This window comes from Argiope bruennichi, chromosome 6 (genome assembly GCF_947563725.1).
Source record: "Argiope bruennichi chromosome 6, qqArgBrue1.1, whole genome shotgun sequence".
NCBI lineage: Eukaryota > Metazoa > Arthropoda > Arachnida > Araneae > Araneidae > Argiope > Argiope bruennichi.
The window spans coordinates 8219558-8247486 of record NC_079156.1 but is presented as its reverse complement, the minus strand read 5'-3'; the positions used below and the strand labels follow the sequence as shown (position 1 = coordinate 8247486).

At 33.9% G+C, this 27929-nt stretch overlaps 1 long non-coding RNA gene across 1 annotated transcript; it reads left to right on the top strand.

The window, feature by feature from the left end:
- The first annotated feature begins 705 nt into the window (after positions 1 to 705).
- Positions 706 to 26667, top strand: LOC129972285 (uncharacterized). The gene is made up of 4 exons (XR_008784846.1): positions 706 to 786; positions 3734 to 3950; positions 10941 to 11136; positions 25492 to 26667. It is a non-coding gene; the product is annotated as an uncharacterized LOC129972285 (long non-coding RNA).
- Positions 26668 to 27929: the final 1262 nt, after the last annotated feature.

Genomic DNA, 27929 nt, shown 5'->3' with positions numbered 1-27929 from the left:
CTGAATTTCGTGGCTAATGCCATTACTGGATCCTACACGATATTTAAGTATAGAAGATGTGACGTCATCATGACCGCAGATAATCTCATTTGCATGGGTGTCCAAATACTTTTTGGTAGATAGTGTATAATCTCAAGTTCTGTTGTTTGAAATTGCCTTATGGATTGCTATTTGTGCTATTAAGTATTTAGTATTTATTTATTATTACAATTTAGTATTTAACTCATCTTTTTGTTGTTGTTGTTGTTGATTTCAAAATTCTTTCTTAAATTCTAAACAGTCACGAACATAATAATAGAATATTACTCTATCCTGGAGTTCTTTACCAGGGCTTCAAATACTTTTTACAAATGCAGCCTCATTTGAGATCATATTATTGGCGTTCCCAAGTGTATTCATAATCAAGGAAATTGAAAACAAAAACAAATAACTGATCTGCATTAAAATAATTTAAAAATAAATATAGTTTATAGTGCGTATTTGTAAAACTGGAATGAAATTCTTAGAATTAAATGGAGTTATTTATCGCAACTTAATAAATAAAAAAAAAATCCATATTGCAAAGGCTGACGAAATTTTAATAGCATAAAAAGATTTCAAACAATCATGATTAGAACCTGGACCCATAGCTTAAGGAGTTATACTCCAGTCCATTGATTTGAAGTGAAGTAGATTATAATTTGCAAAGATTTTTGGTATAGTGATATCTCACTTCGTGAGAATTCTGAGGCGGAGAGGGTTCCGACTGCCTTAGGATTGAGACAGACTCCTGTTAATCTGATAAAGGTAATTTTTCTCGTGCTTCTATCGCAAGTTGTTTATTATATTCGGTAAATATAAATATCATTACTATGCGGATGTTTTCTAGTACTTTGCTTTAGGTTATAAACTGATAATTATAGACCATTGCCGTTCTAACAGTTTTTTTTTTTTTTTTGCAACCTAATTTTTTTTTGAGGAATCAATTACTTCATAACCCTGTAAGTATTTTGCTGCAAATGAAAGTGAATAATGTTTGACGCTAGTTTTTAATGTTTCTGTAGTTAGTTATCTATGGAATATTCATTCTCAGCCAGCGTATAATATGTATCCTCGTTTGTAACGTTTTGTCACACAATTTTATTGAATGCCAAGTTGGTAATTGTGAGCCATTGTTCTGAAAATTAATTTAATCTCATTTTCGACACTTTTTGGACGTCTTTTGAGCATTTACTCTTCTTATTTAAGCGAAATATGTTGATTAAGCTCCAATTATAACAATTGCTTTATTGTTGAAGAATTTTTAATTGAAGTTCGAATAAGAAATTTATCAATTAAAAGTTTCAACGGCATATCCCGATAAACAATTTGCTTGTCCATTTGGGTCACAACCTTTAAGTTCAAAACCTTTATGGCTATATTAGTATGTGCAATATTTAGTTCGCAAATGCGAAACAATCGCTTTCTAACTGCATTTTATCCCTACACTATGAAATCTGAAACTATAGAATTACGAGAATTTGAACAATCGAATTCAAACATATTCCGACCTATTTTTTAATGAAACTTCTAATTTGTCAAAGCATATTTCATTTCTAATTGTTTATTTGATTTTTTTTTATCTCGGTTGGTTTTCTCTTGAACTGTGAAATCTATACTTAACAAGGAAGTGTATATATTTGTGCCGGAAGTTTACAGGACAGCCACTAAAACTATCAAATTCGGCACAGGTATACTTTAGAAAATGAAAATGTTTATCTCTAAGCGATTTTATGAAACTTCAATTGCATACTAAATGAAACTTGAATTTTCTTGGGTGATTATTTCCTGAAACCTTGAAGCAAAAATTTAGTTTCTGCGTCTTTTTAAAATTTAAGATTGTCTAAGAAAATGTTATTACCATACAATTTTTCTTAATTTTGACAATATTTAAAATAACTATTAGTTTTTCTTACATTACATTATTGTAATGATATTCAAACCATTTGTGTTTCATCAAATAGCAATCGCATGACTTCCTTCCATTTCTGAAAGCTTCAGGAAAAAACGCTTCTACTAATCCTGGAACAAACTGTAATTACATTACCTTAAAAGATAACTTGAAATTTGATTTAGAATACTCGGAAACTTAATTTTGAGAAACTTAATAAACATTAAAACGATATCATGGAATTATGCTTAATTAGGAACATGCTTCAGTTGAGGACAGAATCATGAGCGTGAAGTTATATTTACGAGATTCAACATAAAACGAAAGCAATAATCAATCAGTGGTTAGTCTGCAATACTCTCCAACCTGAAAGCGCCTGTATTCGTCATTGAGAATTGAAAGTCGCCATCCTTGGGGTATCTGAAGATGGAATGTTGCAGATATTGCTTTAACTTGAAAAATTCGCCTGAAACTATAATGTGAGCTTAGTAGCTTCTCTAATGCGTTGAATTCAAAGATTTTATATGCAAGCGTAGTGTTAATCTTTTAAGATAAACGGACCAAAACGAGCCACTCTGATGTCGAAAATGCAATGTATGGTTAGAAGGTAAAAATACCGCTAACTTTGTTAATTGGTCAATTTATGTAGAAATTTTTTGTAGAGTTCACATTTCAAAATTATATACTTTGCAATTATCCATTGCATTTTGTTCATGAAAAATTTCAATCTTAAATGAAATTTCATCTAGGGGCAATTGAATGATTGGATTATGTCGTATCTAATAAGTTATGCTTTGCGTTTTGATGGGTTTTAATTTATCATGCCATTTCTCCTAGCTTATTATAATCGCTAAATTTCGAACTCGAGTTTTTGATGAATTGTTATGTTTCAGTCCTCCACGAGTTCGGAAACTGTCTTTAGAGATGTCTGTATTTGGCCATAATTGAAACGCTTTGAGCTACAACAATGAAACGTAGCTCAAAATTTTAAGAGCTCGATTAAATTTTGGCCAAAACCATTCACAGAACATCTGTTCGAGTACAACACAATAGCTATGAAGTATAAAAAGGTAGACGCTTGGTATTTGGTACAATTTTAACATCTAAATTATCTGTGCCAAATTTGAAACTAATCAGTCAATGGGTTGACTGTCAGTAAGTATATTTGCATGTGATAAAAACTCAACATTTAATAAGATGAAATCTGGCATGTGATTTTCGTACAAAAATTGGATTTCTAACAATTTTAATTTCGATCGACAAAAAAATCCTTATATTCTCGGTTCACTATAATATTGAGGTACAAAACGGTCATATGCGGACATCAAATAAAAATAAATTCGTGGTTGTCATGGCCTTAACAATGGTTCACAATTTAAATGCTAGGGCAGGAGGATAACATCTGTATTGGGGAGTTTCTTGAAGACGCTTCGGCATGTTTTGTCAAGCATTTGTTCCACATCAAAAAAACTGAAACTGATTATCTAGCATCAACTCAACACTAGTAAGCTGTCTTTTAATTCTTTATTAAAAGTTTCGCAAAAGATGAGTCTCACTCGTGCATCGAATTACTGAATCTTTAATCTGCAATTAAGTAAAAATATAAATCTAAAAGGCAAATCATTAAAACGCTTCACTACCCAAATGCCCTTTTCATAGAAATTAAAATAATGCCCCAAATAAGTTGCATCATCTGATTAGCAAAATAAATCACTGGCAATGGTTTTATAAACTGAGATCACTTGAGGGATCATATCATTTTCTATATCTTTAAGTTGTGAACAGTTTAAACACGTTTCATTTATATATTTCCGTTCTTTTCAGGCTATTCAATTTGTCATCTCATCTGCTATTGTCTGGATACTTGGTGAGTCGAGAAAATTAGTACAAAAATGTCGGGATTTTAGAAGACTTGCTATACAAGAATCGACTAATGCTAAACGCAATGGAGGCTTCCGTAATTATCTGCTGGTGCAATTAGTTTCAACAAGGATAACGCTGGATCCGAGATGCGTTACGCCAGTACGGGACTTTTACAAATGTAAGTAAATTGAAATATTATTTTTCTTAATTTACAATTACTTCCTCTCAACTTTTAAGCTTAAATGCTGAATGTTATATTTTAAGCAGCTTACTTAAAATTGTCTCCTGAAATTAATATATTCAATTGCTAATACTATTTATTGACAGTAAAATCATACTAAGTATATTAATAAATGAGTTTGCTGCATGTGCTTGGTAGAAGTTTTAATTTTTTTGAAATTGCGATTCCATGTTCATTCATACTTTCTAACGTATAAAGTACTGTAATCGTCTAAAAATTCAAATTCGAGATTTTTACCACCCCGATTATGAATAACACGAAGTTTGTTCGTCTGATACAGTTCAAAAATATTTTGAGACAGACGGGTGAATTTGGACTACGGTTTTTACGCAAGATTTTTAAATTGTTGCCAAATTATAAGCAAAATCCGTCCTAAAGAAATCTGCCCTGCTGCTTAAATAAAAATCAGCACCAACTTCGAGAGTTCAGATGCAACTTGGTACATATTTCAATAGACTAGTGTTGCCTTAAATCTAGACATTAACAGAGCTAAACTAAACTTGGTACAGGCTTAATATCTATAGTATAGATGTCCATTAAATTGTGGATCAAATCTATCAAGGGGTTCACGTTGTCAGTCTGTAATTTCAAAAGCATGTAAACATATCTATACTTGTATAAAGCTCAGGTGTATGTATGTGTGTGTGTGTTGGCGCTCTACAGGTCAGACCGTTTGACCTATAGCTTCCAAATTTGGTACATGTATACCTTGGAGGTCGGGAATGTTCACCTGGGGACCATTTTTATGAATTTTTAATTAAATTTTAATTAAAAACTAACTTTCCCGCCAAAAACTTTTTATTTTCCCCACCGCCAAATGAGTAAGGCTTCAGTTTTTTTCCTACTCTAATTAGGCTAGGCTTAAAATGTTTTCGACCGATTATTTTAAACGATTCGTTTTATTTTCTTAGTGTTTGATGTATTTAAAATTAAACATTGTTAATTAATCGATCTGGCCATGATTAATCTCAGAAAATATTTCGACAGATTCTTGAAATATTACATAAATTAAGATATTCTTTAGTTTAAACGCTCAGTGACTGTTTTCAGTAATCATAATACAAAAAATACTTTGTTTCAGTAAAAAATATTACTATATTAATTGCAGATTAATCCTTTCCACTTTAAATTAAAGTATAAATTCTATGGGAGCTAACAGAAAATTAGATACATATTACGTTATGATTGAAGGCCTTTATAATGTTATGAGTGAATTATATGACTATCCAAAATTTCAAGTTTTAAAATATTTTGAAGTAGCTATTAAAGTAATTGCATAAAATATTTATTAAAATTTTAATGAACATTAAGATTGAAGAACCGGCTGGTCGCCAAAAGCAGCTAGTGTGTATATATATGGTTTTGGGTCAAACCGATTTCAATCGGTTGGAATGAATGCGCCTAAAACGCATTAGTCTTTCGGGTACTATTAACCGCATGCTAGGTATTAATGGGGACTCCGTAACATTATGACGAATTTAGGATCACACGATAAATTCTTTATTGAAATGAATATTTCATAATTGAACACCAAAGCCATGGAACATGTTTTCTGGAGTAACACCTTTTTAGAGTATGAGAGTTTTGGTGCCTACTTCAACTGGCTCTTATTTGTACGGTTAAGAATATATTTAATTCTTCAGTGTTGAAATAAGTTATATATTGTGAAGCAAGATACTTAAATTTACCGCTATTCCCAATAAATTTACTCAACTAAAGCAGTCTAGCCAATTAGCAACAGGCTGTTTCAGTCATAAACTCTACTTAAAATCGTCCTTTCAGCATTTTTCAATTTGTTCATAAAATTAAAGTTAAATGTTTCAAAACTGTCAATTAAAATCCGAAATGTGCTCGAAATGGTTAATGGATCTGTTGCCATCTAGAATGTTTTTAACCAATTGAGTTCAGGAGTAAATTTACACCATCCAAGTCAAATGCCGATGAAACTGCTCATGCACTCCACTACTTCAACTACACGCAGTGATGTGCTCTTTCATACATAAATTATGAGTTTAAAATGGATGCGGCTTATTTAATATTGGACGCCTTTCTTCACCAATTGGGTCACCAGGTGTAAAACTCACAAAATTCAGTTAAATATTTGTGCTTTGGTCTCTTAATAGCTTAATCAAAATATTAAGCTTTAAATTCACAGTTCCATAACTCACATTATAGAAGCCTTACGACATTTTGTCCATCGTAATATCTATTTTCTGTCATCTCCAATTTGCCGTAAGATTTAAATTTGAATTTGAAATGAAAGAGAACTTCAATAAATGCGAACTTTTTTACTAAATTCAGTCATTTTTAATTACAGAAAATCGAATCTTTCAGTATTGTAAGCTTATATGTATCGGAGAATATTTTATAATTCAGTGAACTTCTGATTCGTCAATTCAGCTTTTTCTTCAAAAAGATTTGAATGCGGCAAGTGTTATTTCAATCAATAAATGTATTTCAGAAAATTATGAATTCTACGTTATACAGTTCTTCGATCCTGTAAATCATAGTCGGTAAAATTATCTTGCTTCTAACTGTTGTCTTCCGAGATCAAGCCTGATCTAGTTATAATGCTTTGAATATTATTTTAAGATTATCAACAATTGCATTATTTTAGACAATCGGCCTTAGAAAATCCGAGCCCTGAGTAGCGCTTTTTCGTCAAGACGATTCTTTTTTATAGAATAGGCATTCCAATTTCACTTAAGACATTTTAATTGCAAAAGTAATTGCAAAACTTAATATATTTTAATTGCAAAAGAGTGGAACTTTTAATAAAATAGGCTTGAGACATTAATATTTAATGACTTATAGAATATAGGATCCGTATAAAATTTTTTAATGTAAAAATAAATCTGAGCGTAATTTATAGGAATATTTGATTCAAACTATATAAAATGTCTCATTTAGACTAATTCGCTTATGTATCTAATAAAGTTGTAGAAATCAGCTGTTGGTCCCTGATTAGTGTGGATATCCTATGTATTAAGTTGTATATGCCTTAAATAAGATTGAATTATTGAACTGATAACCATTTTAAAACATCGTAGAACTTTTTCTCGTATTGCTTTTTTAGAAAATATCGCATTTCATAATCTATTTCATACAAATGCTAAAAATCGCATTTTTAGGTTAAAATTTCAGTAAGAGTTAACTCGGTCTTTTAACTGGAGTTTTTGCCAGCGTAATTGCAATATGATAAATAGAACTTTTTTCTACACACTTCATTTCTTTGTGAAATAAATTGTTTGAAAACATTTAAAATATTTTCTTAAAATTCATTAAAAGTGGAAGCTTAATTTATAAGTTAACATTGGTATAATTTGATTTTTTTGAACTTTAAAATGATGCAGAAACCATTTGGGCTATATTTTCGGAAGTCATAGAGGAAAGATACCGATATTTCGCTTCATTTTCAGTTAATGAAAATTCTGATTGAAATTTGCATCTTTTCCCGAAGTAAAATTCCCACCCTCTAAAATGCGTTTCTGACAAGTTCACTACTTCTAGGTCAAACGGTTTTGTATGTAGAGCGCAGATATATTAAATTAGCATGAATAGAATATAAAATGGAGCGTGATTTTTCTCGCCCTGTGTTTCATTTTCTGACGAAAGCCATGATAATCTTCAAGCCACAACTATTACGCCGATTTCCTCAATTTACTTTCTCATAAAAAGTATTGCAATTTGCAAAAAAACTCAATTAGGGATTTTTCACGAATCTTTTCAGATATCTTAAAATCCACATCGCCTTTTTGGCATTTATTCCCGCTTTTCTGTGAAAGTAAATTCAAACGCTTTGAGCTAAAAAGATGAATTTGGTGTGGGACTTAATATCAAATTAATAGTTCTGTCAAATTTTGGAGAAAAAATCTAATCGGGGAAAGTTAGTCGAAGCTATCCGAGTAAAACGAGCGCAATAAATACAAAACTTAGAACCAACGCATAGTTAAGTGCAGCCAACATATAGTTTGATACACAAGTTTAGCATCTAAAATGTGGATTCGGTTCAAATTTGGAATCAAATTCGTCTCCAAATTTGGCTTTTATCGATCTGTACTTTTACATGCATATCAACGCAATTTAAGTTCATATACAAAATTCTATTTATTTCAGATTACATTTATATCTGTCAAATTTTTGTTTTAATCAGTGAGCAACCAGTGGGAGTAATTTCACTAAGTTTCCTTTCTAATAAGTGTTATTCCAGAGAACGTCACATGTAACATGTGTAATTGTATTTTAAGCATTAAGTATGTATTATGTATATGCAAAAACTTTTTACTTGGACAAGCCACTTTGAAGCCCATATCGTTATGTCAATTGACACCCTTGGGGCCGGCAATGCTTTACTTGGAGAAATTCGAAAATGACTTGCTTTTAACAATGTTTATTAAACATAACCGGAAAAATAACGTACGATAATTCGGTCTTTGTTCCACTGAACCGAACTAATCATAGCCAAGCTCGGAGAACGCCTTGTATGGCATTAGTCTACTATAGACAAGAAATGCTAACTTGACATCAGTTTGCCATTTTTATTGAATCCGACTTTTGTTCTTTGGCGAGTTTTTTGCCGATTAATCCTTGGTTTGAGGCAAAGAGTATTTGAAAATCGAATTTGTTGATGCAATTTTTTTTGTACAGTTAGAAAGTCTACACTTGTAATCGCAATCGCATGCCGAATTTGTAACACTCAAGTAAAGTTTACACGTTTCTGAAAGTATGAATCGGCCAACTGTCAACCAAGTTGGATTTGGCTCAAAAGTTCATAGATGTTAAATCTGTGTACCGAAGTTAATCCATTTAGACCCGTCTTTGTAATTACTGCTTTAACTTAAATTCGAACAGACATCCACTGGACGGATTTTGTTCAAAATTTGATTGAAATCTACAAATCTCGTGTGAAAACTGAGTTTGTTGGACATTTGGAAAAGAGCCATACAGAATTATTTCGGATCTGAATTTTTATGGTGTCTTTGGGCTTTTTCGAATTCCGCGCCATAGTCTCAAATAAACTAAAGGATTCGAACCCGACCTTTTTCGTGATTTGTGGTTGGCAGCAACTGCAATGCAAATTTGGCTGCTGTTTAAACTCACCTCATGTAAGTACTTTAGACGGAATATGCGAAGTGGTTTAAGCTCTTCGGTCGAGGCGGAAGATAAGTTAACTGTGGGCAACTGGTTTGTTGCTTCACCTCTTTTAAACGGTTTCTTTCAGTTCGTTTAAACTTTAGACAGAAAGGATGAATGGTTCGAATCTGTTGACCAAGATCTGGTAATGTTAATTTGAACTTTGATTTTAACATTTATCGTATTTTGATTGCACCAGTAATGAGCACATTGACTTTATACTTTATAATCAATAAGTTACTTTAAGGAAATTGCTTTCAACTTTATGCCTCCTCGAAATAAAATTTCTGTGCTAAAATTTGGGTTAGTTTACTCAGCGGAATAAGTTTTCATATGTCTAGCTTAAAGCTTTTTCAGTTCTGCCATATAGATTTAATGCTGGAAGAACACGGACGGACTGATATAATTACAAAAATGTTTATTTAATTCGATTTCTAAAATGTGGAGACTCGTCAATATCGAGTTTGAATTTTTTGACGATTACAATACTTTATCGATACATCGTATACGAGAAAATGCCAGTTACACCAAAGATTAATATTTAGTAACTATTGATCACCAATGCCAGTCAAAATATTGGCATATTTTGCCCAAGATTCAGTTTTATGTGAAAGTGTAACGTTTATTAAATGAGTTTGGAGAAAGCCAATCCAATTTTTGTTGGGTGGAAAAGAAACTGGTGGTCTTTATATAGTCCAAGTGTCACCTGCTCCATGCCGTGCTTCAATTTTTAAGCTCTCAAAATATAAAATTTCGATATAGCCCCAGAATCACCCTCTGGAGTCATTTCGTCGTTTTTCTTCAATTTAAGTACATATCTAACCAATAAAAAGGTTGACGGCTGAATGTTAAATGGCATTTTCATTTAGTATAAAATTTATTTTATAGATTTCGAAGAACTAGTCACCTACGGTGGCTAGAGATTTCTAAAATTACAAGCCTATTGACATGACATTTGCCATTCGAAATTATTTTAACTGTTTGGTATCTAACTCTGTATACTGTGTACAGATAAGAATCAACTGGACGGAGTCTTGCAGAAATTTTCGCGCATGCTTTCTACTTCATCGTCACACTTGCCTTCCTTCACATATAATTGTTGAACTTGGGCGAGGTTGAACTCCACGGGTGCTGAACTTCATTTTCAACCCCTGTATGAGTCTTGCTCTAGAAGTAGAGAATTTTTTCGATGAACCATATATTCAGAAATATAGAATCTTGGTTCGACTGAGGTCACAATTTAGCAAAACTTCAATTTTAGTAAGATTACATAGACAAATAACATTTGATATAAATGCGACGTCGCTGCGTTTCTGAGTTATCACTTTTATATCCATAGGAAAGTACAGAACAGATAAAATCTCAATAGATTTATTTAGAAATTTTCCTTTTGTATTTTTCACCTTAAATGCTAATGCTATATACCAAATTTTATCTATCTAGCTCTTTACGTTTTGTAGTTATCGTATTCCTTTATGTTCGTATCACATTTTGTAGAAATCTAGCGATATTTACAAGATATGTAAAGACCACATACCAAATTTCATCCCCCAAATTCAGTCTGCAAGTGTTCAAATAAGATCCAAAAATGTTTTTCGAATGCGGAATGGCTTAAAGCGTGGATTCGTTAAAATGTAGAGTTCGAATTTTTTGACGTTCACAATATTTTCTTATAGTTCAGACATGATTAAGTAATATTTGGTAAATTAAATTTTATCTCATTAAACTTTATAATACTTTAATTTTTATCTCAATCCTACGTGTTTAGAGGTTTAAATAAAGTTTTCTTTTTAGGGTTGTTGGTTCTTTCATTACTGAATGCATATAAGAATCTACTGCAAGCTGCTCTGAAGGAGGAACCTGACCAGATAAGTTATTTCAGGAATCTATTATTCCTGTAAACCCAAGCTTGTTTGCTCTTCCCGAACAGATCAGAAAGTTTCTTCAGAAAATACAGCCCGGAAGAGCCCAAGGAATTGAATTTAACATGGTAATATTTTTTGACTGAAATTATAATTAAAAATATTTTTGAATATTTTCTGGATTATTTAAGAAATTTTCATAGTATGTTATCCAAAATAGGATGTTTCTAAAGATATAAAATTTGTGTAAAATGAGCATGTGCAATGAATACTTGAAGCACTTGACTGACTCTAAATTCCCATTGTAGACTGTGGCAGATTTTTTCGGAGTCGACGAAATTTCAAAAATCTGACCTTGTTAGCAGAAAAACTGCAATTTTCTTTCGCAATTGCATGCGAAAGATCTTTGATACAGAAGCTCGAATGATTTTGATTCTTTTTTGTCCATTAGATGTCTAATTTTCAGTATGTTAATCGTTTTAAGTGTTGTGCAGTTCATTCCGAAGTAGTGTAGAAATCTTTTTCCAGTTCTGAAAGCTCGAAATACTTCGATTAACGTACGGCGGTTCAGCCTCTTCCCTCCCTCCCCCCCAAATCTTCATTCCATTAAGATTAGAATTCGAAACTAATCCTTCTATAAGTGGCTGCTCCGAATAATAGTATACAAACCTCGACTCATCAATAAAACTATTGTCTGTGAAGAATATGATATCTTGTCTTGTGTTTTGATAGACCATGTAAACATAAAAACATAAATTTGAAACCGTTTTAAATTATAGTTAAGTACCCGCAGCATACCTTTGAATAAAAGAAAATCAATTCAATACTTTGAGCACCGAAGAGTATTCAATATTAATTCGTCCGATTGAAAAAATTCAATACTTATGATATTGAGAATAAAATTGGTTTCATCAAGTCATCTGACTTTTTGCCTTTCAAGACTTAAGTCGTGACTCTTCAAGCAATAAATTTTAATCTGAGCCAAGAATGTGAATATGGTGCATGTTAAAAATATATGCAAGTTTACACACGGTAAAACTGAATAAATGGCGACATTAATTTTGGAAATAAATACTCTGAAATTTATTAACTTAAAAACGAATATTAATAGAGAGTATTAGTAGAAATTTGTAAATTGTATAATTTTTCCCTCTCGATTCCATTTTTCTCCTAGGAAAGTAATGCATCAGAATAGGAAATGCTATGCGTTTGTTATTAATTTTAAATTGTGAGAAAGTGTCCTGAATTACGATTCTGAAATTGGAAGTTCAAAAATTAATATGGTGTCTACCACAGTAATACAGAAGTAAAGACATAGAATTAAGATGGAAATATAAATTTTCCGACCTTTTAACTATGCGCCTAATGCTCATCTTTCTCGATATCTAAATCTTTAAAACTTCAAATAACCAGTAACAATGCATTTAAAGAACTGAATGTAAAATGGCAGGAACACAATTATCAATCCCCTCTTGCAAAATCCTTCATCAGTAACGTTAGATGCGGGGAAAATGTTTCATTTATATAAAATTGCAAATACTTCAATGAAGGAATTTTTTTTCACCATTATATTTAATTCACGACCAAAATCTATAAATCTCTAATAAATTGCACTTCATTCTATCAATGTTGCCTTTCTGGATTTATCTTCCTGTAGCAGAGATTGAAGTGAAAATGAATCGATTTTGTATTAACCAAACCCGTTTCACTAACTTTTTAGTACTCGGTGTTCATCAACCCACGTCGATTCACTTAATTTTTTTATCCGATTCTCGATTTTAATCGACAAACATCCTTACGTATTCTTAAGTATAGCGAATTTCATATTCATTTTAATTTGTTGAATACAAAAATGAATACTACATTGACCTTTCATTAATATTACATTTACAACTCCAAGCCACGATTGGCACAGTTTGGCTATATTTGGCTCTTTAATGAAACCATAACTTGTCAGCATACATTTGCAGTGGTGCAGTTTGGCACAGATCTGAGCCTTGCGTCATGAAATCGAAACTCGATAATTTCTCAGGAGGTACTTGGACACCATTTCAGTTGCAGAAAGTGAAGGAGAAATTTCATTTCTTTCCCTCGTTCCAACTCTGAAGTATAAAGATGAGCTTCTTATTTTAGAAAGATTCAGATAAAAATAACAGAAGTGCGCGCGCACTATTAGGATTAGGTATCTAATAGAAAGGCTTAATATATTTAACATTAAATTGGGGATAAGGTTTAGGATAGCACCCTCCCCCCCCCTTTTTTCTTAAAAAATAGGATGGGCTAGCTACCAGCCGGCTGGTGAGAGGGTGGGAAAATATTCATAACTATAAATTTCTCCCTTTACCACCAAAAGAAGCTTAATTTATACTTTGTTTTGGTAGGTGGTGGAAAAAAATTGAAATTTCCCGTAAAAAGATATCGAACGATCATGTCAATCTTTCTGATGCTCAGCTATAAAAGCAAACCAGAGGCTCATTGAGTTGTTAGGATGAGGCTCATTGAGTTGTTAGGATGAGGCTCATTGAGTTGTTAGGATGAGGCTCATTGAGTTGTTAGGATGAGGCTCATTGAGTTGTTAGGATGAGGCTCATTGAGTTGTTAGGATGAGGCTCATTGAGTTGTTAGGATGAGGCTCATTGAGTTGTTAGGATGAGGCTCGTTGAGTTGTTAGGATGAGGCTCGTTGAGTTGTTAGGATGAGGCTCGTTGAGTTGTTAGGATGAGGCTCGTTGAGTTGTTAGGATGAGGCTCGTTGAGTTGTTAGGATGAGGCTCGTTGAGTTGTTAGGATGAGGCTCGTTGAGTTGTTAGGATGAGGCTCGTTGAGTTGTTAGGATGAGGCTCGTTGAGTTGTTAGGATGAGGCTCGTTGAGTTGTTAGGATGAGGCTCGTTGAGTTGTTAGGATGAGGCTCGTTGAGTTGTTAGGATGAGGCTCGTTGAGTTGTTAGGATGAGGCTCGTTGAGTTGTTAGGATGAGGCTCGTTGAGTTGTTAGGATGAGGCTCGTTGAGTTGTTAGGATGAGGCTCGTTGAGTTGTTAGGATGAGGCTCGTTGAGTTGTTAGGATGAGGCTCGTTGAGTTGTTAGGATGAGGCTCGTTGAGTTGTTAGGATGAGGCTCGTTGAGTTGTTAGGATGAGGCTCGTTGAGTTGTTAGGATGAGGCTCGTTGAGTTGTTAGGATGAGGCTCGTTGAGTTGTTAGGATGAGGCTCGTTGAGTTGTTAGGATGAGGCTCGTTGAGTTGTTAGGATGAGGCTCGTTGAGTTGTTAGGATGAGGCTCGTTGAGTTGTTAGGATGAGGCTCGTTGAGTTGTTAGGATGAGGCTCGTTGAGTTGTTAGGATGAGGCTCGTTGAGTTGTTAGGATGAGGCTCGTTGAGTTGTTAGGATGAGGCTCGTTGAGTTGTTAGGATGAGGCTCGTTGAGTTGTTAGGATGAGGCTCGTTGAGTTGTTAGGATGAGGCTCGTTGAGTTGTTAGGATGAGGCTCGTTGAGTTGTTAGGATGAGGCTCGTTGAGTTGTTAGGATGAGGCTCGTTGAGTTGTTAGGATGAGGCTCGTTGAGTTGTTAGGATGAGGCTCGTTGAGTTGTTAGGATGAGGCTCGTTGAGTTGTTAGGATGAGGCTCGTTGAGTTGTTAGGATGAGGCTCGTTGAGTTGTTAGGATGAGGCTCGTTGAGTTGTTAGGATGAGGCTCGTTGAGTTGTTAGGATGAGGCTCGTTGAGTTGTTAGGATGAGGCTCGTTGAGTTGTTAGGATGAGGCTCGTTGAGTTGTTAGGATGAGGCTCGTTGAGTTGTTAGGATGAGGCTCGTTGAGTTGTTAGGATGAGGCTCGTTGAGTTGTTAGGATGAGGCTCATTGAGTTGTTAGGATGAGGCTCATTGAGTTGTTAGGATGAGGCTCATTGAGTTGTTAGGATGAGGCTCATTGAGTTGTTAGGATGAGGCTCATTGAGTTGTTAGGATGAGGCTCATTGAGTTGTTAGGATGAGGCTCATTGAGTTGTTAGGATGAGGCTCATTGAGTTGTTAGGATGAGGCTCATTGAGTTGTTAGGATGAGGCTCATTGAGTTGTTAGGATGAGGCTCATTGAGTTGTTAGGATGAGGCTCATTGAGTTGTTAGGATGAGGCTCATTGAGTTGTTAGGAATACACATAAAACATCCTGTTCTTCAAAGCTGAATGCGAAATGCAGAATCAAATTCCCCAAATTAGTCTTATAACTCTAAAAATATCGATTGAATACTTATTTGTGCAGTAAAGTTGGTATCACTGCTCGGCTACTTTTGGTAAGTCATCCAGTTATTCAGTTTCTGATCAGTTTTCTAGATGGAAATAATTCATAATCCAATAGAATTTTAAATTTTGCTCAGAATCATTTCTAATTAAATATTTAACAGCGGTTCCTTCTTATCTTCATTGTCAAAGAATGTATAGAATTCTTCCAAAAATGGAGCGAGTTCTATAATTATAGATGCGTTCAACTGCATATTTAACGTCTATTCAAATTTGCGCTACTCTTATTCTTGGAGGATATTGACATCCGCTTATGTTCTGTGGTATTTTAAGTCTTCAAATAAAATTTACTTCGATAGCAAACTTAATTTTTCCCCTTTAAAAATATTTGCACTAAAAGCGCTCTTCTAAAGAATTTAAAAATTTTATGTATTTTAAATTGCGTAAAATTCCCAAATCCAGTTTGGCCCTCCGTTTGATATAAAATTTTTCCATCTTATTTTATTGATCATCTGTTAGAAATCGCACATTATTAAATACTTGTAGGTGCTCAAAGTTATTGAATTATTAGAAAGCTTAACTAATAAAAACAAACCCAAGTTATTGAGGAAACACGCATTATGAAACGCTTTCAAAATTAAAGTCGAAAAGTAAAAACATGCCCCAACTCAATTTAAAAGATGAAAACACAAGCTTTAAAATTCTAGCATTCGTTTCGAGACGAGTGCCGCAACATTAACCATCCCAGTGCCTATGCAGCAATTCGTACAAATCGGAAGCTCTTGGATGCAGCCTTTGATTTTTGAGGGCAACATTTCTTTTAAAATTGCGGCGGTGAATTATATTGCGTAATTAGACATCGTATAACAATTTTCTAGATATAAAAAAAGATAGCAAATGTTACAACTAAATGCTTAAATCGGCAGGAAGAGTTTACTCAAATGCTAACATAGTCTCTAGTAGACTTCGGAAGTCTATATTTTATCAGGCTAAAGTAGCCTTAGTTCAACTTTTCCAATATTTTGGATCTGTGCTATTGATTGTCTACTTATTGGTGCAATTGTTGATGTATTCGATAGCTTGAAATAATTTTTTCATAAATCAATCTTCAGTTGTACTTAAATGCATTGAAATTTCTTTCATCATAACTATTTAAGAACAGTACTACTCATTGTCAGAGGATATAGAACTGCAAAGAACAGAGCACTTGCTTTGGGCCATTATTTTTTAATTCTTAAATCTATAAATTGACTTGTAAAGTTCATATTGGGAATCCAAACTTTTGCCATTGATTTTGTATTCAAATATTTGGTAAAATGAATATAACGATAACTTACAGATGAATGTTGGTGAAATTTTTCATATTTTTACCCTATTTCATTCAATTTTATGTGCTTTCAACTTATGTTTATACTTTGTCATTAATACTGCATAAGCAAATATTAAGAATATATTTATATATTGTGCAACTTGTGAAATGGGATAACTTTCTAGGAACTTTTAAAGTAATGCCTATAAAAGTTGCATTATGTACATTAGTGTTATGTTTTTACTACTTTTAACTTAGATAAAATAAAATAACTCCTTATTATTGAATAAGTAGTTGGTATGTTTAGCACAGCGAATTCGTTGAATTTTCTTATCCATTGAGAGGGTTTTTCCAAATATTGAAGATTAAATGCTTTGATATGTATAGAATTCAAAATTCTTCTGTGGAATCTTTTTATATATATCTAATTTCCAATTATGCTTCTTGTATATCTAATTCTTGAGCCTTCAAATTCTTGTTCGTTTATTAATTCTTGCACCCCCACCCCCCTTTGCATAACTTTTCTGCTTATGTTGATACCGTAAAGAAATGAATCTTGCAAAGATTTTCCCAATTGCTTTCAATTGAGTTGACCTGTAGAAATAACTCATGGATTTCCACATTTGCTTGGCCATTCTGAAATGGACCAAATGAATCAAACCATTTTAATGCTTAGAATCAAACCATTTTAATGCTTACTGCCTGGTTTTAAATAAATCTTAAAATTATTCTGAATGTACAGGCTGTTAATCTGCGCTACTTGAGTAGGAAATAATGAATGGAGTTGTAAGATTTAGCATATTTTTACCAAGATTTCAAGATCATAAAACCTAGAACGAAATCTACATTTGCATTACATTTTCGTATACGAAGTGTAAAGAAAGAATAGTTATTGCCAAATTTCGAACTCGATACTTTGGCGAATCTCCTCGCTTTAAACTTCCGTGAGTTTGAACCAATTTTTGGAAAATGTCTGTCTGTGACAACAAACTTTGAGCTAGACGGTTGAAATTTACTATAAAGTCTCCACACCAAATTTGTAGTCTATGAAATCATAAGCAAAATTCTTTCGAATCCGTCTGCCTTTCTGTTCGAGTTAACACAGTTAAAAAAGAGCTAAATAGATAAAATTCGTCAAAAAAAAAATAACATCTCCAAGGTACACATCTGCGGAATTTTGAGCTAAATCCAACAAAGGGATAACTGTCTGTACTTTCAGAAAAAAATGCAATTGCTATTATTCAAAAACAATGAGATAAATATATCAAATCAGTTAGTATTTTTATTACAAAAGTTGTTTTGTTTCAATCGATTGAGAAAAGTGTCTAAAGCCCTAATCCAATTTTTGGAGACTATTAACACATGCCGACGATTCATTGCCAAATAACTCGCCAAGGATGACACGATCGATACAGTAAATGCCAAACTCAAGCCAAAAGTTAATTTTTCGTTACTATTGTGCATTATGTCATGCAAGGCCCTTTCTGGCACAAGTTTATTAGAGTATGTGGAAGTTTTGGAAAGACCGCTCCTGCTGGTTTTATAAGCACAATGCAAAGTTAAAATTAACTTGTAATCTTCATTACAGTTCTGGAAAATAAGCTAGTTTGTCTAATCCTGCGTCTTATTTACAAAACTGCAATCTTTGTAGAAATTGAATATCCAAAATTCAAAAAATCTTCAGAGATGGAATTCTTTATCTTTTTAATCGAGTTTCTAGCAATACTCTAAATGTTATTGAAGTGCAACATCTATATTCAAGCTTAAAATAACTGCGAGTCTACCATTTTTTTAATAATTATGTAATTTCATGCAGCCTGAAATATTAACAATGTATGCCCATCTAGTTTATTGATAGTAGCTGCCTTGTGTTTTATTTTGGATTGGAGTCTGAGTTTTAAAGTCCAGTGTGTTCTTTTTATTTCATTAAAGGTTTTCTGGAAATTCGAATATTTAAATAATTCGTTACAGTATTGGGAAAATCATTGTGGTTATTCAGTTGTGTGAAAATTTAGTGCTTCTCATGCTTGTCTCGTTCTTTTGTCCAAGTCATGGAGGCAACTCTCAATTTAGAACTTTTATCTCTAATTTGGAATTTTGTTACTATTTCACTATTACAATGCATTATCCTATGTATTGTTGCCATTCTGTAGTCTACAGTGTAGGAAACCTATATTGTCTACTCTATCAGTAGTGATGCGACTGATTTCGAGAGGTTTTGGCATGTTTAACCGTTCACTTCTTTTAGGTGAATTTCATACTTAATACTATTGCAGAAATAGACCAGTGAATAAGTATATGTTTAGTACGCTGAGAAATAGAAGATAGTTTATTCTATAAATATTTCAGGGGAACTCTGAATGCAGCTAACATAGCCGAGTTGAACACATAAGTGATACTTGTAACTAACGCATTAGCAGAAGTCATCTCGCTCTGTAAAGAACACAACAGCACAACAATGTTCGGCGTAAAACTGAAGAGAGCGCTCTGCGTTTAACTTTAAAATTAGCTTCTAGAGTTAGGAACAGTTTTTGGATATCCGTTCTTGAAAAGTTTAAATCTCTAAGTTGGCCTATTTTAAAATTGACCATCGGTTAAATTTAAACAGCTTCTTGGTTATATACAAGTTAGAACAGTTTATTAAAACGCGAGTCGATTCTTTCAATAGATTTCTATAACAGAAAATTCAAGGGAAGTCTCTGAAATACATTGTTCCGTTGGTAAAAGAATCGAATTACTCCCAATATATTTCAGGATCTTCGAAAATTATACCGAAATACATCACTAATTTTTTAAAATTCATTCTTTACTTCAGTTAAGTAAAATATTTATTAAATTAAAAATATTAGTCCAGCCCTTTAAATTTCTTTAGATTTAAGAACCATAAGAACGAAGGATCTTATTCTAGTGAGGAATTAGTATTTAAGAACGCAATATGTAGAAATAACTTGGTGTTGTTTCTTCTCCTTTCAATCGTGAAATTCTAGTGCTCAAAAACGTAATGGATAGTAAGGTATAAGAGTAGGGAAAGGGAAGGCTTAAGAGGACTTGTCGTCATCTGGCATGGATGAAAGATTAATGGGTCCGTCTTTCAATATCCCTTACGTAACATGAAAACGAGACGAATTTTACCGATCCCAGCAAGGTCTAGGATAAATTCAATGTTTAATTTGCCAATCAAAGCGAACTTTGTTGGGATGCAGTTAAATCTGATATAGATCCTCAGAGAATTTGAGGCCATCCTCCGAAACTGAAGAACCTTTACACAAGACAGGCTGTCATGCATTGGTGCTCCACCGGTCTGCTCACTTCATGCTTTATAACCGTGAACTACCCGTGTGGCTGTCATCGTCACCAATAATCAACATGCGCGATGATTCTCTGTAGTGCTTCTTGTAGCATACAGTGCACCCACGAACTTGGACAAGGCTCTCTGCATTGGAAAACGTACTTTATGAAAGTACTCCAGAAGTGACCGAGCAAGGCATATCTTCTAAATTCTAATTTCATTTTTTCAAATGTGATTGTAGGAAGATCAGGAACAGTTTGGAAATTTTTGTAATAACAATTTCTCAAATATGGGCTAGAAATTGCATTTTTCATGACAACCTGAAATAAAACTGAATTGTTTACTTCTGTTAATTTTATTCGTTGTCAATGCAATCATAAACTCATTAGCATAACATTTCCTATTGCAATGTTGCTATGTAGACTATCTTATACGAATTCTATATTTCACATCAAGGCAAGGGATAGCTAACAAAGGAAATAGCGACGCTTCCTTGCTTAACGCAATTTTCCCTTCTCTACAAAATGCTTAATTGTATTTGTTCAACACAATTCATCCGGGAATTATCCATAATATCAAAGGTCCTCTTGGGGAGGAGATTCCTTCTGTTAAACTAACTTAAGCGTATTACTTTGTGGTGTTAACGATTCCTAATTTGAGAACTCGTTTGAACCCCGAGTGCGTGTCTGTGTTTTCCCTCCCCGAGTGCGTGTCTGTGTTTTCCCTCCCCGAGTGCGTGTCTGTGTTTTCCCTCCCCGAGTGCGTGTCTGTGTTTTCCCTCCCCGAGTGCGTGTCTGTGTTTTCCCTCCCCGAGTGCGTGTCTGTGTTTTCCCTCCCCGAGTGCGTGTCTGTGTTTTCCCTCCCCGAGTGCGTGTCTGTGTTTTCCCTCCCCGAGTGCGTGTCTGTGTTTTCCCTCCCCGAGTGCGTGTCTGTGTTTTCCCTCCCCGAGTGCGTGTCTGTGTTTTCCCTCCCCGAGTGCGTGTCTGTGTTTTCCCTCCCCGAGTGCGTGTCTGTGTTTTCCCTCCCCGAGTGCGTGTCTGTGTTTTCCCTCCCCGAGTGCGTGTCTGTGTTTTCTACAGGAAGACCCGTTATTGAGTAGAGCATAAGTTCGAGGTCGGTTCATGGGTTTAAGGGATTTATGAACGAATGGAGAATTAAGCAACTTGCAGAGAAAGGAAAGTTACATTAAGCAGAAAAGTATCGTCTTCATTTTATGTTGAAATCGATTAACAGAAATTTTGATCTTGAGGCCTTTTGGTGAGCACGTTGAGGAATTGCCCGAAATGGTAATCTAGGAGAACTTCAATGTTTTAGACGCTAATCTTCTTGGGATCGACAAAATTAGTCTTGCTTTTATTTTGTAGAAGATATTTTGGAAAACAGACCTAGTAATCGTCATCTGGCCATGATGCCAGACACGTCCCTCTTAAGCTGACCTTTATTCGCAATTGTTCTTAAATAGGAAACGTTACTCATTTGTATTCCATGCTATCCATCTGTAATCCATTTTTTGGACCTATCAAAATTAAGTTAAAGCAAAAACAATTATTCTAAAATCTTTTTAAATTTTGTGCAGTCTAGTTAAAAATCGTAAACAATTCTGAAAATTAAATGTATAATAGAAAATGCAATTTGAAAATGTGAACGTAGATTATAGGTAAGATAGTAAATAAAAAAAACTTTCAGATATATTTAGTTTCTTTTAGATCAAACTAGACGTCAAACGGTTAATATAACCATCTTCCACTTAATGTATTAATCCAAAATTCCCCATTAGAAATAAAATATGCGACTGCATGATAGGTTAATTTTTCGTTGCGATATCTAAGACATTGATTTTTGTGCTTTGTTCTATTAATTCGAAATCATTGTTTTCCTAGTGCCTTCTTATTCTTACACCTTAATTTTAAGCATAAGTCTTCAAAAGCAAATTTTGAGTTTTCGTCGAGGGAAAATTCTCGTATATACTAGTTCGAAAATGCAATGAACAATTGAAGTAAAATTTTCTGTTGTGCTAAGAGTAAAAACTAATTCGTGTATCAGTTTTTCTTATTTAATCCGATAAAGTAAATTCTCCTATTTACTGCAAAACTTAAAAATAAACAATCCGTGCTAGTTAGATGCGTGCATTCTTCAGAGAAAAAATTGGGCACTCCCTTCAGCTTATAGGAAACTGCATATCGGAAAATATGAATTATAGTATTTCAGCATTGACTGAAATGAGAGCAAAAAGCATTAATCGACCCATTACTCGATTGGGAATCTTGGATAACGATTTTTCTGAAAATTGGGTTGTAGGCTGTATGCTTAACACAATGCCTCCATATTCATTTCTAACTTTGTCATAGATATGACTGTCGACACATATTTAATAACAAAATGCAATTTGTTAAAAACTGCAGCTCAAACACAGCTGCAGTTGATTTTCAGTTGGCTGCAATATACAAAAGGGCTCTCTAAATAGACAAACGCGTGAAAGTTAGTCCGATTTCCAATCGTGGTTCGTAATTTGATTCTTGGTCTATGAAATGGTTCTCCTGTACATGTCAGACTTCCATCATTAGGTTCCAAAGATTCTTTTTGTGCAGCTATAGTTCTGTACTTTAATAGTGTCTTCCTTGGTTGTATGTTTAAAAGCTTGTCAGCTATTTTGTCCACTCTTTATTCGATATATGCTTTTGTCCGTATTACCTTTATGCTGGAATGCTTCAGAAGCATTGCTGTTATACATTTTCTATTAAATTGTTTTTGTGCGTTGTTGTATTCCTAAAAGTTACCAATTATGCGTCGAAAAAGCAATTTAATATGGGAAATATCTGCTCTTGGATGAAATACATAACACAAACTACAAGTTGGGTCCTGGAGTCATCTGTGTATACATGTCAATGTAAAACTGCAAAATGCCAGTCTGCAAGTGAGGTTTGTTCTTGGCCGAGGTATCGTAAGGAGTTTTCTGTCCAATTTGCAGCTTTTTATTATATAGACTTAATGTCATCAGTCTTAGTCTGCAGAGGTTAGTCATTCTATTTTCCATTTCTTGAGATTAGTCAACCTATAAATGAAATGGTGCTGTCTGTAACCTAATCGCGGCTGTTCTACAAGCGCTTGAATTGCTGAATTTTCTGCCTATCTCTGCTAGGTTCAATATTATACGTGTAAGCCAAGGGGAAACCATCCGGTTTTATTTCGCCTGTCTTATAGAGATGATCCACTTGATAATCTTGTAAAAATGACTGATTGGTTGCTGGTTGTAGATAATGTCTCAATTGAATCTTTTCCATCTATATGGACATCGGGTTATTGATTGCTTACATCCTGCTACTTGTAAATACATTGTTTTGTGATTGATAAAATCGAGTTTACTAAAGGATTTTAGGTAGAAACTGTTTACTCATTTTCAGTAATATAGTTAATAGATTGGACGACTATTGGATTTTCCTTTTCAAGACGGGTTTGGTCTTGCCGAGTCGTTTACATAAGTTTGTATTGTGATCTTGTCTCCAATAACCATGACTTAATCCTTATAATATGGTGCTTTGAGATAATGGTTGACTCTTTCATTGTGTTGCAAATATGGCATATGAAGTTTGCTATTTCTGGATGAAAACGGAAAGAAATGTTAAGGGATTCTTCGTTTAATTCATTTTTGTAATTCTGTCTGGATAAAGCTTCTCCGATTGAGTATGGAATCGGTAAGTAACCAGTAATTTAAAATGGCTTCATCCGATTAACTAGGCAGAGCCGAAGGTTAAAATAAAAGGTTAGCATTGAAAGTATTCCAGTTAGCTTGCATCTGTGAATTTTTGTTTTTCACTCTCCAAGGCAGCTACTTTCCAATTGTCTGTACTATCGCAATTTTTTTAATGTTGGGTACCATATTGTCATTTGTTGTGCGAAAGTGAGAGGGAATAGCATCTTTTAAAAAAATATATATTTCAGTACTTGCTTTTGAGTTTCTAGTTTAATATTTCAACTTTAAAAGTATACTATACTTAAATATCAAATGAAAATTCTAGAAGCCAATCGCCTGTTTGACTTCAGCAATAACAGCCATGGTTATGGGCATATATTGATCAATTCTTTGAACATATTCTGTCCTAAATATTTAGGAATTCAATTTGACTGAGCGAAAAGGACTGCGTAGTAAACTTTTAATGCCTTCTGGTAAGCTACTTAATTTTCACTGATCTTCAGAAATTTATCTCGAGACTGATAAATCCCAGGAGACAAAACAATGCTTTACTTCTTGTTAAAAAATTTTTTTGCTAACGAAATCTCTTAACCTATTCAGCCAAGGTGCCTTTTTTGGGTTTTTAATGATCATATTTAGAATTTAATTAAAAACTTCAAATGCCATTTTGATCCAAAAACTGCCTGAAATCCAAGTCGCACGTGTTCTATGGAAGTGTTCGTCTCCAGAATTAAATTGTATCATTGGATAGACTCGAACACTTTCGCTTAGGAATCCGATTTATTCCATTTCGTAATGGAGATAAATATTGTATATTTGAGGTTTGGCAAATCCTTATAAATTATACTTCTAAATACTTAAAGAACCCGATCTTTGATTCTTCTGACTTTCATAAGAAGGTGAAGAAACTGGCTTTCTCAGTCTCCATTTGCCCTCGTCCATAAGAATCTCTCGGTGAATTCGATGCCCTTTCTAAGGCTCTTTATATAGATTTATATATCGGATTAGATTTGTCCATAAGCAATTTTATAAGCCAGTTTTAAACTTGAATCTTTGCCATCTAAATACTATTTTAAATGACTTGTATTTCTTTACTGTCTTAAACAAGTAAAATGTCCCGTAAAAGGCAAAGTAACTACTGATTAACAACCAATATTAGTTGATCTCAGCAAGTCTTTCTGTATTTGAATAAATTGTATTTGAATCTCGTGTATGATTTAGGATTAATGTCCTCGTAACAATGTCAGTGGAATGCTAAAGACTAAATTTTTCCGCACATTTTTCTCTGCATACGCTTGTGCTTACTAGATTGGAGAAATTTATTGTCGGACACCAGTGGTCGAGAATTGGACCAATTCTGGTCAGTCTCCAATTGCGGCAATAGTTCACTAACTTCAATTCTATATGCCATGCTTTTGTCTTAATATCTAGTTGGAGCTTATCTGGTCTTCCATATTTGTAAAAAGCTTTTTCACTTTCTCTTTGCATTCATGCATGGAAAGCATTAGTATATCGTGGTTACTTTAAACTCTTCTAAGAATAACAGTTAATTACAATAGAAGCTTGTTATCTACTACTTTAGTCTAATTCGTCATAGGTAGAATTCTGATCGTTTAAATTTCATTCTATTTTGTTTAGATTACTTCAAATTCCAAACTTATTAGCTTTTCACATAATCAAAGTATAATATTGTAATTGAATTGTATATGCATACCTAAAGAAAAAACAATGTATTCAATTAGGAAATGCCCTAATCAGCTTTAAAAGTAAAAAAAAAATATCGGAAAACTCTCACTTAGCCTTTGTATTATTCTTATGGCATATGTTTCATATGTGTGTAAACTGTATCCATTTTTAGTGTGTGTAAACTGTATCCATTTTTAGTGTGTGTAAACTGTATCCATTTTTAGTGCGTGTAAAGTGTATCCATTTTTAGTGCGTGTAAAGTGTATCCATTTTTAGTGCGTGTAAAGTGTCTCCAGTTCTAGTGCGTGTAAAGTGTCTCCAGTTCTAGTGCGTGTAAAGTGTCTCCATTTTTAGTGCGTGTAAAGTGTCTCCAGTTCTAGTGCGTGTAAAGTGTCTCCAGTTCTAGTGCGTGTAAAGTGTCTCCAGTTCTAGTGCGTGTAAAGTGTCTCCAGTTCTAGTGCGTGTAAAGTGTCTCCAGTTCTAGTGCGTGTAAAGTGTCTCCAGTTCTAGTGCGTGTAAAGTGTCTCCAGTTCTAGTGCGTGTAAAGTGTCTCCAGTTCTAGTGCGTGTAAAGTGTCTCCAGTTCTAGTGCGTGTAAAGTGTCTCCAGTTCTAGTGCGTGTAAAGTGTCTCCAGTTCTAGTGCGTGTAAAGTGTCTCCAGTTCTAGTGCGTGTAAAGTGTCTCCAGTTCTAGTGCGTGTAAAGTGTCTCCAGTTCTAGTGCGTGTAAAGTGTCTCCAGTTCTAGTGCGTGTAAAGTGTCTCCAGTTCTAGTGCGTGTAAAGTGTCTCCAGTTCTAGTGCGTGTAAAGTGTCTCCAGTTCTAGTGCGTGTAAAGTGTCTCCAGTTCTAGTGCGTGTAAAGTGTCTCCAGTTCTAGTGCGTGTAAAGTGTCTCCAGTTCTAGTGCGTGTAAAGTGTCTCCAGTTCTAGTGCGTGTAAAGTGTCTCCAGTTCTAGTGCGTGTAAAGTGTCTCCAGTTCTAGTGCGTGTAAAGTGTCTCCAGTTCTAGTGCGTGTAAAGTGTCTCCAGTTCTAGTGCGTGTAAAGTGTCTCCAGTTCTAGTGCGTGTAAAGTGTCTCCAGTTCTAGTGCGTGTAAAGTGTCTCCAGTTCTAGTGCGTGTAAAGCGTCTCCAGTTCTAGTGCGTGTAAAGCGTCTCCAGTTCTAGTGCGTGTAAAGCGTCTCCAGTTCTAGTGCGTGTAAAGCGTCTCCAGTTCTAGTGCGTGTAAAGCGTCTCCAGTTCTAGTGCGTGTAAAGCGTCTCCAGTTCTAGTGCGTGTAAAGTGTCTCCAGTTCTAGTGCGTGTAAAGTGTCTCCAGTTCTAGTGCGTGTAAAGTGTCTCCAGTTCTAGTGCGTGTAAAGTGTCTCCAGTTCTAGTGCGTGTAAAGTGTTCTAAATGGCGCCATTTAAAACGAGATATCTATAAATGTAAATGTGTAATCTCAGTTTTATGTATTTAACTTCGACTGTGTGTAATAAAGTTGTTTTGTTCAAATTTGTCATTTGTTAATTTATATTAATCGTAAGATCTGTATTCTTTGCCGGCTATGTCATTACGGAAACAAAGTTCGAACTAAAGATTTTAACGTGTTGACTATGTATTTTAATTGCATCCAAATCTGAAATTAGCTTGTGAACCAAATTTCGCGTGTAAATTTATTTATTTTATTTTTAAAATATTTAGAAGTTTTGAAGATCTATTCTTAAACTAAAAATGTTTTTGTACACAAGTATTTAGAAAAAATGCAATACCCTCTACTAATCTAACAAAATACTGAAAAGTATCTTATTCTAGATAATAAAACTCTATAAATTTCGGAAATCCCCAATTAATCGAGTGTTAAATTTAATGTGTGTACAGATCTCAAAAAAATTATCAAAAGATTATAATTCCAGAAAAATTCTTGTAAATTCGTTGTTATCGCATCTACTGGAAATTGATATCGATGGAAATTACTCAAGACTAGTTTATGGAGTTTCGGTTTTTATGATCTCCGCATTCAATGTAGGCATTAGCTTCTTAAGAAATGTCCAATTCATTATAAGCAATTAACTTGTGTTTAGGAAACATGTTTTAATTGCGTTTCCCATCGTCTTAACTATAACAAATCATTTCTAATCAATGGTCGAAAAACACGGTACGTAAGAAAATAGAAGCGAAGTTGGAGAAGTAAAACGTTCTATATCAATCAGTTAAGTTGATGTTTAACAATACAAATGTCTTAAAATAAAAAAAAAATACAATCGATTCTTCAATTTTGTTGCTGCTAATTCGCTACAAGTTTGAGATAGAAAAATTCATTCACAGAGTTAATTAGAATTTCGGAATTTTTTGATTCCGAAAATCCGGCTTTTTGCTCATTTGATCCAGTGTTTTTTGAAATTCGTATTGTGAGATAGTTAATTTTGGATCCTTTTGGGTAGTTTTAAGCAATCCATTATGGGCCACATATTAAAGAAATCTGTGTGCTAAAAGCAAAATAAATGCATTAATTTTAATTTCACTTGGATTCCAAAGAATTAACTAAACTTGAATCTGACTGATCGTTAGATTAAAACTCGTTTCCAGATTCCAATTAGTATATTGTTAAAAATTTCAGGACTTCATTACCTTAATTTTTCAGAATCCTCCAGGGGTTTATCCCTCCCAAGCTAATTTTATATCATGAAATTTTAATTGTGATTGAAATTCGCTTCTAATACTTCTAAGTGAAATTTTACTT